Here is a 14,301-nt window from a genome sequence, read left to right on the forward strand (position 1 = left end):
AAATTTTAAATTTGATGTCAGGTTTGGTTTACCGTTGGAGATGGTCTAATGTAACTTAAATTAGATGATATGACTTAAATAAAATAATGACTTTTTAATTTTTTTTTAGATTATGATAAACAAGGCCTAGATATCTTATACTAAATATCTTATATAATTGTGAATATTACATTTAAATGGGACTCACCTCATAAAACATCTTTAAGAGCATCTATAATAAATGTGTTAGTGTTGGTTTGGCAAGGGCTTATTGGGTTTTTTTGGCTCAATGAGTCATAAAAGACAGAATAGGCTCATGAGCCACAACAGACAAAACATCCCATCCAACCCCATAATCATTGCACTCTTCTCTCACAAAAAAATCAAAAAAGCCAAAAAGCCAAAAGCCTTTCCCAAACTAAGCTTTTGAGCCCAGGCTCATATAGTCAAAAAAGCCAAAAAGCTAAAAAGCCAACCCACTTCCTAAACGGAATCTGTTAGGGCTAGTTTGGCACGTTTTAAAAAAAAGTTAAAAAGTCACTATGCTATTTAAGTCATATCATCTTATTTAAGTTACATCACCTCTCTAGCACATTACTTTAAACACAACTCATATTTCATAAAAAAAATCAAAAAATACACTTATTTAGATCATCCCAAACAACCTCTTAGTATCAATTACTAATTTTTTACTAGCACAAAATACTATTAACTTGTGTGTTAGTGTTAGTCATTAGTTTTGTGTGTTAACTGTGACTAGCGTTTTAACCAGCGAGAGAGAGAGAGAAAGAGAGAGGCGAATACTGGAAAGAGAGAGTAGGATCGTACGGCCAGATGTCTGACAGATCGTCCGGCCAGACATCCGAAAAGTGATGTTATGGGCCTGTGTGAGGATTAAGAAGAAGAAAATGACACCAAAGCTACAACCCAGATCATCCAAGAAGATTATTTGTTTTTCAAATTTTTGTCAACCGTAAACTCTTGTTTCTTTTTCTTCTTCTTGAGAAATTTTATTATAGTGTATTTTTAGTAATTTTTTTGTTGTCCATTTTCAAGATCTGAAACTCAAAGATGGTGCTTGAGATCGAAATGAAGAACGAAGCAAAGGTCATATATATATATATATATATATATATATATATATATATATTCTTAATATACATTTTAACACATACCTTAACACGCAGACAAAATTAAAAATTTTATTTTATCTTTTTATAATTATTTTAATTAAAAAATTTCATTTTAATTCATGCTAACGAAGGCTAAGTAAAGTTGTAAGTTTTTTTTCTTTCACTCGTTGGCCAAGTTTGTTTGATAGATTAAGTTGGATGAGATTATTAGTGAGAGGATTGTGAATGAAGAGATTGTTAATGTGTAGATTGTTAGTGAGGGGATTAAGTAAAAATATGTTTGTTTTGATGATAGTATGGGAGATGATTAGTGATGGGATTATTAAATTATTTTTATATAAAATAAATAAATAAATTATTTCTATATTAAAAAAACTAAAACAAATATTAAAATAAGTAGGTACACTTGGTAAAAAAAAAATTATTATTTTTTATTTATATAAAATAGACTCAATCTCCTCACAATTTTTTTAATCCTACCTAAAATTCACCCAAATTAATCCTCCTATATAGAGAGATTACTATGCCCCATTCACTGCTAATTCTATGACATTCTGTTACACCCAAACAAGGGCTTGGTAGGTCCTACAACTTGATAATCTAATCAACATTTTCAAACCCCCAATCAAATTTGACCGTTTTGTCATCCTACTTGCTTTAAGCCTTATTTGTGATTCCCTAAATAAGTTTATTTTTTTATCACATCAATTAATATATTCTCTTTATTTTTTTACATATTATTTTATAAAAAATTAAAAAATATATTTATTTAGAACATTCCAAATAACTTCGGAAAAAGAAATTCACAAAGCGACAACGTCTAATTTGAGGGAGAAGATGATTGGCTGAACTAGCTCTATTTTTCATAGACGAGCAATTAATGAAAATACGACTAGAGTTGGTGTTCTCTACATATGTGATTGAAAAAGGCAAACACAGGTATGAATTTGATTGATGGAAAAATTCGGTAGCGTTTGATTTAATTTTATAATAATAATTTAAGAATTTGGTTATATTTTGAATTTTTGAATTGTTAAATCATAATTTGAGAAGAAAAAAATTATTTGATTATATTTTTTGAAAACAGTTTTAAATTTTTTTTAAAAAAAAAAAATTTGTTTGGTTATAAATTTTAAAAATAATTTTTAAAATTTAATTTAAAAACATACAACTCATAAACAAACACACAACTTTCATAATCAAATTCTTTTTAAAATTCAATTCAAAAAGTCACCCTTTTTAAAAAAATAAAAAAAATAAATTACTGTGACAAATTAATTTTTATTTTTATTTATTTTTTGTTAATTTTAAATAAATAGCCAAATAATTTGTCATTTTGGTTTTAAAAAATAATTCATATATTTAAAAAATATCAAAAATAAATATAATTTTTTTTTGTTACAAATAACAGGGGCAATTTCAAAAAAATTAAAATTAAAATTAAAATTAAAAAAATAAAAATATGCACTGTTCCGGTTAACCAGGTGGACGACCGAGTAGATTCAAAAATTCAAAAACTCTCTGGTTACCAAACATGTTGTCAAATGTGTTTTGAAATGTGAGGTTATAATCAATTTTTGAAAACTATATACAAACAGAGAATTCTCATATTAGGATGGAATTATGATTCCAGCCCTAAACAAAACACAGCCACAATTATTCTTTGTTAGATTGGAGAAAGCATAAAAGGGCATTTGCCTATTCATGTCATGTTCTTGCACATTCATATCATAAGTTCCTCAATATTAATACTTATTTTTTTGTATTATCATTTTATATCATTTTGAGTTCATATCTAGTTTGTGTCATGCTAGTATGAAAATCCAAAAAATTCACCTTTAATCATACCAATTATATGGACAAGTTAATGTAACGCTAATGTAATTTATATATTTTACATGTTCGTTGGTTTCTTTTGAGTTTGTACCGACAACTAACATTTACCCACTAATTTTGTGTGTTCCCATCATATGGTGTAAAAAATTTATAACCTCAATCACACTGCCCAGTGCTTATAAAAAAAAAAAAAATAGAGCAGGTATCACTTGCCTAACAAAACTGTTTGAAATATTTAATTTATCACTTCTAAAAATTATTCATAATAGTATGTTTGACGTGTATCAAATTTAATTTATCAAACATTTTATCATATGAGATTTAATCTCAATATCACATTATTACGAGCAATTTAGGAATGATAAATTAAGAGATATATTATTGTTGTAAATCCAGTGGAATCTCCTTTTTATCTCTGAGGTGAATTTTCCACTGTCTTTGCAGTGTTGAGCCAGAGCCACTTTCATAGTTTTGCTTTGCTAGACCATATCATGACTCTCAATCAAATAAACTTATTACCAAAGCAAACTTTCCAAAATTTCAATCTCCAAAGAAAGTGACAAACACAAAAGAACAAAAATAAAAGAAAAAGAGAAGTTGGATTTAAGTTCAATGCAAGTACCTTCCAATCTTTTTTCCCAATAAAAGGAGAATAGAAGGAAGGCAGAGTGTGGAAGACTAGAGAATGAGAGAGTCTTGGCTGGTAGCACAAGGACGATATATGTTTTTGGATTTGCATTTGATTGTATGAAAGATATGATAATGTTTCACGAGGGTGTCTTTATGGTACATTACAATACAACATCAAATTAGGTATATCGAACTTCATCAAAATATACCTAACATAATTAATGGTTTATTATTGGCCAATTATCTTTGGTTATTGTGGAAGGAAGGTATTCTTGAATTGGCTGGTATTGGATTATTTTTGTCCATTAGGCTGATCTTAAATTATCAAGATTCTACCTTTTGTTTTTATCTTTCCCTTTTTTTGTTTTATTTTATTTATTTTTTTACATTTGTTTTTTTATTATTATTATTATACTGCTGGTGATAATGGAATGGCGGAGTAAATGAGTGTTGGTGGAGGAGTTAATATCAGTTTAAACGTACGTTTAGGGGTCGTCTGGTAATGATTTTTTTAGTTAATTTTTTTATTTTTAAAATTTTTTTAGCTCGGGATATTTTTGATTGTTTGGTTTTTTTGTTTGGCTTTTTTGACTTTTTGATTTTTTTGACTTTTTTTTGGGTGCCTTTTTGTGATTATTTAGCCCACAATAAAAACCAAACGAGGGCTTAAATGATTTAACACATTTCAATTTGATTTTAAATGAATTTGTAAGTTACAATCCATTTAGATGGGTTTTTAAATGGGGGTAAGTTCTTCTTCATATTTTCATATCTTTTTATATCCATCTTGTAGGTTCAATTCAGACCCATTGATAATTCAAACCGTTTATCTCGTAAGTTTTGTAATAAAAGTCATACATGTAAAAAATGAGTTTCATCGAAAACTTATAAACACAAAAATAAAAAATATTTTATTTTATAAAATGGATGGCTTAAGTTTAAAATAAGATTTGTCGTTCATTTTATAAAACAAAGTGTTATTTTTTTCTAAGTTTATAATTTTTTGATGAAACTCATTTTTTGTATGGATGACTTTTATTACGAAACTTACAAAATAGATTGTTCAGATCATCGATATGGGTCCAAATTGAAGCTTACAAGAAGGGTATAGAGAGATAAAAGTATGGACGAGAGTTTATCCCTTTTAAATGAGTGAAATTAGGTAGGTTCATTGTTTTGGATTATTATTATTTATTGTTTATTTTGTCAATATGGAATAATTTCAAAGATAAAAAATCTTACATTAAATAGATCACTAACTTAATAATAATTAAAAAAATAGAAAGAAATAAACAATTACAGAGGATATCAAACTCATTTCTGTAAAAGTTGACCTTACAGTCACACACCATAATTTGGTGCTACACAACCACTAGTTTTGAATTGAGTTTAACACCTCAACATTTGGCTGAGTTTTGAAAATCAATGGGTTATTTAGAGATCTTGAAAGAATGATTCACACCGTCCAGGAGTGTTTTGAAGAAATGGTTAAAATTTAATTTTTTGGTTTTTTTAAAAAAAATATATAAAAAATATAAGAGATGATGTGACTTAAAATTGGTTAAAAACTAAGAAATAACTTTTAACCCACTTTTCAAAAGAGGCCTCAATCGTTGTTTGGCACAAAAAAAAATTTAGTTGCCTTTTTAGAGTTATTTTGAGAAGATGGTTATAATCAGTTTTTTTGTGAAAAACTACTTATAAAAAAGTTGCTTATAAGCAGCTTTTTTGTGAGAGATGAAGTGGGTTATAATCTGGGAAGTGGATTATAACTCACTTCCCAAAATAGGCCTTAGAGTTGAAACTTTTTTAACTTAGGATTAAAAAGTTCGTTTGGCAAATTTTTTTTAGCTTTTTTGACTTTTATAAGGAAAAAAATAAAATAATTATGGTTTGAATGTGATATTTGTCTTATTGACTTTTTAACTTATTTTGTCTTTTAAGCCTCGTTTGTTTTCAGATGTAGAATAAAGAAAATTGATAGTAAAAGAATTAATAGTGAGGGGATTGTTTGTGAGGAGATTAGTAAAATTGTGTTTGTCTTGATGATAGTTGGTAATATAGAGATTGTTAAATTATTTTTATATAAAATAATAAAACAAATAAAATTATGATTTTTACTTAACAAAAAATATAAAATAATTAAATATTAATGTTAAAAAAAAATGTCCAACATGTAAAAAAAAAAAATTGTTGTTGACTGATTGACTGGTCGGACGACTGGTAACTCACTAACAATCTACTCGCCCAAGGCCTATCCTAATCCGAATGGACTATCAATCTGGAGGGCCACAAACAAAACAAAACAAAACAAACGTGAGCTAAGTTTACTGTTCATCCATCACAGTCCAGAGTGGATTGTTACTCTGGAAAATAAACGGAGCCTTAGTGACTAATTTATATCTCGTTTGAGGACTAAACATTTTAATCAAAAAATCACTATAAGTTATCATATCACTCTTGATATTTTTTTATATATTTTTTTATAAAAAATTAAAAAATTACTAAAATAATTTATTTACAAACGAGACTTTAGTCCTAACCCAACCCACACCAATATGTAACACTTGTCTTCTTATCTCTTGAAATTCAATTAAAAGTAATAAATTTTGCTATTTTAACCAACAAAATGCAAATTAAGGCACCATATATGACCATGTTTGCGAAGGACAATATATGTTAAAATAGTCAATAAAAATAAAATAAGTTAAAATTATTAATAAGACAAAATATCATATTCAATTCATAATTATTTTACTTTTTTTCTTACAATCATCAAATCAATTATAAAAATAAAAAATAAATAACTAAAAAAAACTATCTTTTCAAATATAATTTTTTTAACTGGAGCAAAATAATTAAAAGATCAAAAAACTAACTAAAAAAACTAACTTTTCAAACCAGAATTATTTATATATATACATCCAGGACCACTGAATAACTTTCTCCAATAACCTTTTGCCGTAAGTTTTGCAATCATTCTTTATTAATCCCATTATTAGCAATTATATCTAGTGAAATCAATGAGATAGAGACAATTTATACCAATAATATACGGTGAAATTTTTGTTATCGATCATATTAGTACCCATATGTTTTATGTTATGAAATTAAAGAAAAGGATCAGCTCTAAACTTAACGGTACATCAATTAATGAAAAGGTTCAGCTCTAAATTTAACGATACATCAATAATTTTGACGTTGGTACAATTGAGGGCTTTGGATAGGGTTGTAATTTTCGTCCGGCCCGGTCTATTCGGGCTCGGGTTGGGCCAGGCTCATGTCGGACTTTGCGGGTTCTCGCTAAAAAATCGAGCCGGGCCACGGGTCAGAAAATTAGGCCCAAGCCCAAGCTCAAGGGTATTCGGGGTTTGGGCGGGTCAGTGGGCCGAGGCCCTGGACTTGGGCCTAGGCTCGGGCTTTGGGCGGGCCTAAACAAATTTTTTAATTTTTTCTACTAAAATTTTATTATTTTCCATTAAAAATAATACTGGGCCTCGGGCCAGGCTTTTGAGCGGGCTAATGGGCCAAGCCACGGGCTGGGCCAAGCAGGCGGGGCCCATGGGCCAGGCCGGGTTTCAAAACGATGGCCCAGGCCTTGGGCTGGGCTTGGGCTCAACGGACCTAAACGGTTCGGGACCACCTCGGGTTGCCCACGGGCCAAAATTACACCCCCAGCTTTGGACCTTTTAATTAAATATACTCAATTTCTCTCTACGCTGACCATATAGTTTTATAAAATTGTGCACTTCAAAAAGAAATATTTATTGTAGAAAGGCTTATGAAAAACTTTAAGAGTAATATTACATACAAATTCTAAAAGTTCTATCAAAATTTTTATCAAATGCCTCACATAAGTGTAGATCCCATACCATGTGGCTCTGTATAAGATCCATATCCATATGAAATATTTAATAAAAATTTTAATAAATTTTGAAATTTCTAACATTTTTAAAACTTTAATATTATCTAATCACAATTAGACTCAAACAAACAATGGAACCCATTGGTTGCCCCTCCTGAATGGCTTCACACTAATAAAGCGCTATTGCAAAAGGACATCTACGATACCAAACCCTAAGGAATCAAGTTGGTATATGTTTAGGTTAAAGGGCGCTCTGGCAATTGCAAAAAAATAAAGTAAAAATTGCACTAAAGAGTAGCAATTTAGTCCAAGGAAATATTATCGTTATCTTAGAGCATCCCAACCAATTCTCTTAAACAGAAATGCTTCGGACCCCACTGAAATCCACCCCTATGACCCCCAGCTGAGCTAGAAAGTCACGTGAGAGGTCACGTGACTTTGAGAGCCACGCACCTCCTCTTTCTCTCTCCTCATTCAAAAGAGATACAGATACCTCATCTCTATCACATAAACAGAGATAGAAATCTCTCCCCCAATAGCTACTCCTCTTCAAAGACAATCTCTCTCTCCAAATCAAACAAAGTTCTCTCAAACTTTGTCTCCGCCGAGACCGAAGGCTCCCAAGCAGTGTCCTCATACCTAACTCGCGCTTCGGCTTCGTTCAACGCTTTGGTTCAGTTCCACAAAGAGCTTAAGAACTCCAAGTTCGATCACATAGAGAGTACAAACAATGAAAACCTAGTGACATATGAGCATAAATTTGAAGAAAATGAAGCGGGTTTGACCATTGAAGACAATGTGAGAAGTCATAGTGCGAGAAAGAGGCATAAACAGAGTAGGAAAAAGAATGATAGTTTTGTAATGGATGAACTGCAAAATTTTGTAGATAAACTGCAATTTTTTTTTCTCACAGGTGCGTGTATGACACCCATCACAGTGCAAGTATTCTTCACATTGCTAAAGCAGTTGCCACGTCAATGGGGTTGCTGGGGGTGGTAAAATGTAGGGGTCTGAATCGGAACTGTCTCTTAAATCCCCTCTTTACCTATTTTAAGGGGTAAATAGTCCCTATACACCTGCATTAGCTCCCCTTAATAATCTCTTAAATTAGTTTTTCTACAGTGGCTCCTTGTTTATAGAGAGTTACTATAGCTCTTATATATATATATATATATATATATATATATATTTTGCTTTGCTTTGTTTTGTTTAAGAATTGCAGTACACATTTATGATTTTTATTTTTTTAAAATTTATAATTAAAAATTATATTTTAATAAAAAAAATAGGGAGTTTGTTAATAGAATAGAGAAAGAATAGGGAGTCTGTTGGGAGAAGTAAATGAAAAAGTGATTCTTAAAATAAGGAATGAATTTTTTAATAATATTGTAGGGTAAAATTTAAATAAATTGGTGGGAATGCTCTTATGAGCAAAGTAATTAAACTAAGGATTAATCACACTGAGCATCTTTACATTTTTGTTGAAATTTTATTTCTATATTCAACCCTTTATAGTTTCGGTCAATTTACTATGCGACCTATGTTCATTTGTTGTTAATGAGCCTAACATGAATTGGCTTGTGTGTTATTTATTTATTTATTTTGAGTGTACAATTAAAAATAGAGATTGAGATTTTGATAAAAATACAAAGGATTAAAATGTGATTTTAATAAAGGTAGGATCATGTTAACAAGGAAAGAAAATTTTCATAGGTAAGATATGTTAATTTCAATCAACATAAAAATATAACAAGTTGATTATCATAATTAAAAATAAAGGCCAAAGAAATTTTTTGATAAAAATGTGTAAGGCATATTTGGGCAATACGGTTAAAAGTTAGTTTTTTTATTTTTTTGAGTCATATCACTTCTTTACTTTTTTGGATGTTTTTAAAAAAAAATTCAAAAAAATTAAAAAATCAACTTTTAACCTATTTTCCAAAACAACAGTGATTTAGACCTCCTCAAACTTCAACCCCCACCACCCCCATACACACGTGACGGGTGGCAATTGGAGGGAGAGAAAAAAAAGAAAAAAAAAAAGAAAAAGAAAAAGAAAAAGTGACCAATCAAAAAAGAAAGAGAATTAAAAGGGAATGGAAAAAAGGGGGTCCTAATCTTTATTCTTTCCAAAATAAATCTAAATATTAAGGACAAGGCTTGTCTTTGCCAACCGGAGGTACTCTAAGACTTTCGTGAGCTCACCCTAGAGCTCATTTTGATAATTTGATTTTTTCATATTACAAGACATCTCGTTCAAATTATTTATAAAAAAAAATTAAATTAATCGAATAATTATAGATGTAATTAGATTATGGGGTGATTTGAGAAATTAATTAAAAGTTGACTTTTTGATTTTTTTGTCCTTTAGTGTGTAAAAAATGTGAGAGATAATATGACCCAAAATGGGTTAACAACTAAAAGCTAACTTTTTATTGGCTTCCCAAATTGCCCCTATATATTTATCTTAAAAATAATGAATTATCTATTAGCAAAATTACACTTCTTATCATTTTATTTTGAGTAAATTACACCCATACCCCTCTATCTCTGAAATAACACTGACACCTATTTTATTCTTTTGAAGTATCACTGCCCTCCCCTGTCAATTAACAGAGTTAAGTGATGGGTTGAATTTACTATAACATCCTTCACACTCATCTATTTCTGTTTCATACTTTCTCTGTCTAAATCAACAACCCACCATTAGCACCTCATCGATCCACTAGTAGCTACCTACCTCCTAGGGGTGAGCAGCGGATATACCGATTCGCCAAAATCGACCGAACCGAACCAATCTGTCGCATTTTGGATGGATGCGTGATGACGAGCGGACGGTTGCGGATTGATTTTCTCCAATCTGCCAATCTGGCAGACAGATGGCGGATTTGTGATTCCTTTGGCCGCAACCAAACCGCCAAACCGCGAACACTCATAGTAATTTATAAGACTTTGTGTTTTCAGTTTGTTTAAATATTCTGTTTGTGTTTTCAATTTAAAAAGAGTTTAAATATTCTGTTGAAAAAAAGTTTTCAACTTGAATATTTTTTTTGAATTGAAAAAAATAAACGTATTATTTATCTATATTTTTTTATTTTTAAATCTATCTCTAAAAATAATAAATAGAAAATATGATATATACTGGTTAGTTTTTATTTTCAAAAATAGATATAGATGTAACAATACAAAGACATACAATCTCTACTACTACTTTGTTCATGGTTTTGGTGATTTGAATTGTTTTTATATTTTAAGAACCACAGATTGTAATACTTAATGTAGATGAGACATGCTGTGATTGTAGTATGTGGATGAAGCATGCAATGATTGTGATATTCTAAAGTTTCAAACTTTTTTGCTTTGGATGAGGCATGCAGTGATTGTAATATTTTTTTAAGTCATTAATTGTAATACTTTTTTTTTTTTTTTTTTTAGGAAGTGCACAAGTTGAATTATGTTGAAAATTTATAAAATTTTAAACCGCTAAACTGATTCGCATTCATCCGCCAAATCGCCAATCCGCTCAATCCACATCCGCCGGATTGGCGAACGAATGCGGATTGATTTTCTCCAATCCGCCAATCTGGAGGATGGATGGCGGATTGAAAGTTCTGTGGCCGCAACCGACCCGCGCCCACCCCTACCTCTATCCATTCTCTTTGCGTCATGAAGTCCCAAACCCATCACCAATTAACTGAAACCTATGTGGAGACGAAAGATGAGACACGAAGGGTTAATTTGGAAACATGGTAAAAAGTGAGTTTTTTGAAAAAAAAAAATTTACACACAAAAAATCATAAAAAGTCAGTTTTTTTTAGTAAAAAAGCTAAAAAAGTCAACTTTTTACCAACTTTCCAAAACACTGGAAAATCTTCAGGCGAAATTTTCGTATTCGTCCAAAATCTTGGATTTTCCTGATGATTTTTTTCAATGGATAGTTTGCTTTGTATTAAACTATATTTGATCGGGGCTATTTGTGGGTTGTGATCAGTGGTGGAGCCACAACTGCTCCAGGGGGTCACGTGCCTCCCCTAGTTTTGGAATTTTTTTGTTTGGTGCAAATATGAAGAAACAATTTTAAATAAAAAAAAATATAAAATATTATTTAGATTGAAATATCAATGACATTTTTAAAATAATGAGAATAATAATGGTTGTTTTTTTTATTGAAAATAAAAATATTATGATAAGTTATATTATTATTTATGAAAATTTCAATACAATGGTGATGTCCATCATTATTTACATGCAATTATAATTAAACTCAATGAAGATATGAAATTTATTGAATTGTTAGTTATATTTGACATGTGAGATTCATCCTCTATGTGTTTCTTTACTATTGGTTGGTGATAACATAAGTCAATGATGACGTAGTATGACTATTATATTGAATTTTTACTGAAATTTTGTATAAAAATACTTTATCATTATATAATTTATTTTAAAACTTATATCCATGATTTTTTTTATATTGTTCATGATATACTAGTTACAAATAATATATATATATATATATATATATATCTTTCTTGAAGTAAATCGTAAAAATTTATGTGAAATATTTTTATAAAAATTTTTAATGTTGTGATTAATAAATGCCCCCTCTAATTTAATTTCTTCACTCCGCCACTGGTTACGATGCTTTGTTCGGTGCAGTAGAGAATTTATTGTTGGTTTGTATTTATGGCTGCTGTAAGAGTGCATTGATGAATGGATTTGTTTTCCAGATTATACATGTATATATATAAAGAGTTTTCCTTTGTTTTAACCATATTGGATCTTCAATTCTAGCCTAGTAGCCATGGGTATGTAGAAAATTGAACCAATCCCTGGTTTGATCATCCACCAATGGTGGGTCACTTTGTTATTGCACAATGGTAGATATATTTGGTAAAATAAAATATGGGTCCTGCAATGGGGGTTGAGTGGTGGTTGTGCTTAAAGGGTAAAATAGGTACTTCCACTTAGAAAAAATATTATTTGATGACATTAACAATTTCTGTTAGTCAACAAACAGTTGACTAACAAATGGGTGAGGTTGATAGCTAAGAATCCATAGTGGGTGAGTGCAGTGGTATTTCAAAAAATAAAAGGGGTGTTAATGTTATTTCAGAGATATAGAGGGGTTGTGGGTGTAATTCACCCTTTTCTTTATAACAAATGTGATTAAAAAATGCTTAGATATCTCAAAAAATTTATCAAAAATTCTACCAAAAGCCTCACTTGAGTGTGAGACTCATATTGTGTAGGTCCCTACATCCATGTGAGATATTTGGTAAATTTTTTAGAATCTCTAACATTACTCAATGTGATTTGATTATGTAACTATGATGATCCAATCAATTTAATTTTTTGTGAACGGTGAGTTTAATGAGTTTTGTAAAATGAATAATTTGAATAATTGAAATAGAGCATGTGGTGAGTTTAGGAAACTCAACAAAGCCAACTAGATATAAGCCAACTAAATTAGCCAATAAATGATTCGTTTGGGATGTGGGTTGGTTTTTTAATTTTTTCTGAGGCTAAAAAGTCTCGTTTATAATGATTTTTTAGACTTTTTTGATTTTTGTGAGAGAAAAAATATAATGATTATAGGTTGCGTTTTGTCTTATTGAGCTAAAAAATTTAATTTTTTTTCCTGTGACTATTTTAGCCAAAAAGCCTGGGGCTTTTTCTTCCCAAACGAGCTTAAAGATAAAACATATTAATTTAGTTAATAAGATAAAGTATCATATCTAAACTATAATCATTTCACTTTTTCTTCCACGATTATCAAATTAATTAAAAAAAAAATCAAAATTTATCCCAAACATAATTTTTTTAGTCAAATTAAAATAATTAAAAAATAAAACTAAATTAGCTCATCTAAAATGTGGGCTAAATATAAGTAACCTTAAACTAACTAGTTTACATGAAAGGACATGAAGGGCAATTTAGCAAGGCAACTGGGGTAGGGGTGAGTAGTAGTGCCATAAAAAATGGTGGGGTTGTTTTGGTTTTGTCAACGCTTGCACAAGGAGTGGGAGAAAAGGAGAAGAAATTAGTCCTGTTTGGTAGAGTTGTGGAAAGTGTTTATAGTTTATGTCTAAATAATTTATAACTTATAACTATGAACATAAGCTGATTTCTGACTTATTCTTAAAGCATCTCCTGCCCCACTCAAAGAATAAGTTGGTTTCTGACTTTCAAAAAGGTATAAACTATAAACTATAAGCTATAAGCTAAACCAAATACATCAAAATAGCTTAAATTAAGCTGAAAACTGAAATAAGCTGATTATAATTTCTACCAAACAGACACATTGTGGTGATTTTGGGATTCATTATTTTGTTTTTGTTTTTGTATTGTTGGAGGAGTGGAGGCTTTGTGGGGAAGGCTTTTTGTATAGGGGAAGGGAAGGTGAGAGAATAGTTGAACAAAGGTGGAACTTGATTAGAGAAACATTATTCCATATAGGGAAGAAAATTGTGTTTAGGCAATGTATAGGGAAGGTGAGAGAATAGTTATACAAAGGTGGAACTTGATTAGATAAGACATTTTAGACAGGGAAGAAAATTGTGTCTAGGCAATGTATTCACACACAAAAACATTCTTTTTTTTCAAAATATTTTTGGGAGAATTTAATTTTTTTTGATAGTACAATTATTAAACTTTAAAAATAATGTTAATAAATTTGAAAGAATGGCAAAATAGAAAATTTATATTATTTTAGTTTTTTATTTTTGAAAAAGGACTAATATTTTGGATAATGAAAAATAAAATAAGGAACTAATATTTTGAAACGGAATGAGTATTTTTTATTTTTATTTTTTGAGGAAAGGTAAACTGCATTAGCAGACAACCTATTACATAAGA

This window comes from Camellia sinensis, chromosome 6 (genome assembly GCF_055761805.1).
Source record: "Camellia sinensis isolate YWXY chromosome 6, ASM5576180v1, whole genome shotgun sequence".
NCBI classification, from domain to species: domain Eukaryota; kingdom Viridiplantae; phylum Streptophyta; class Magnoliopsida; order Ericales; family Theaceae; genus Camellia; species Camellia sinensis.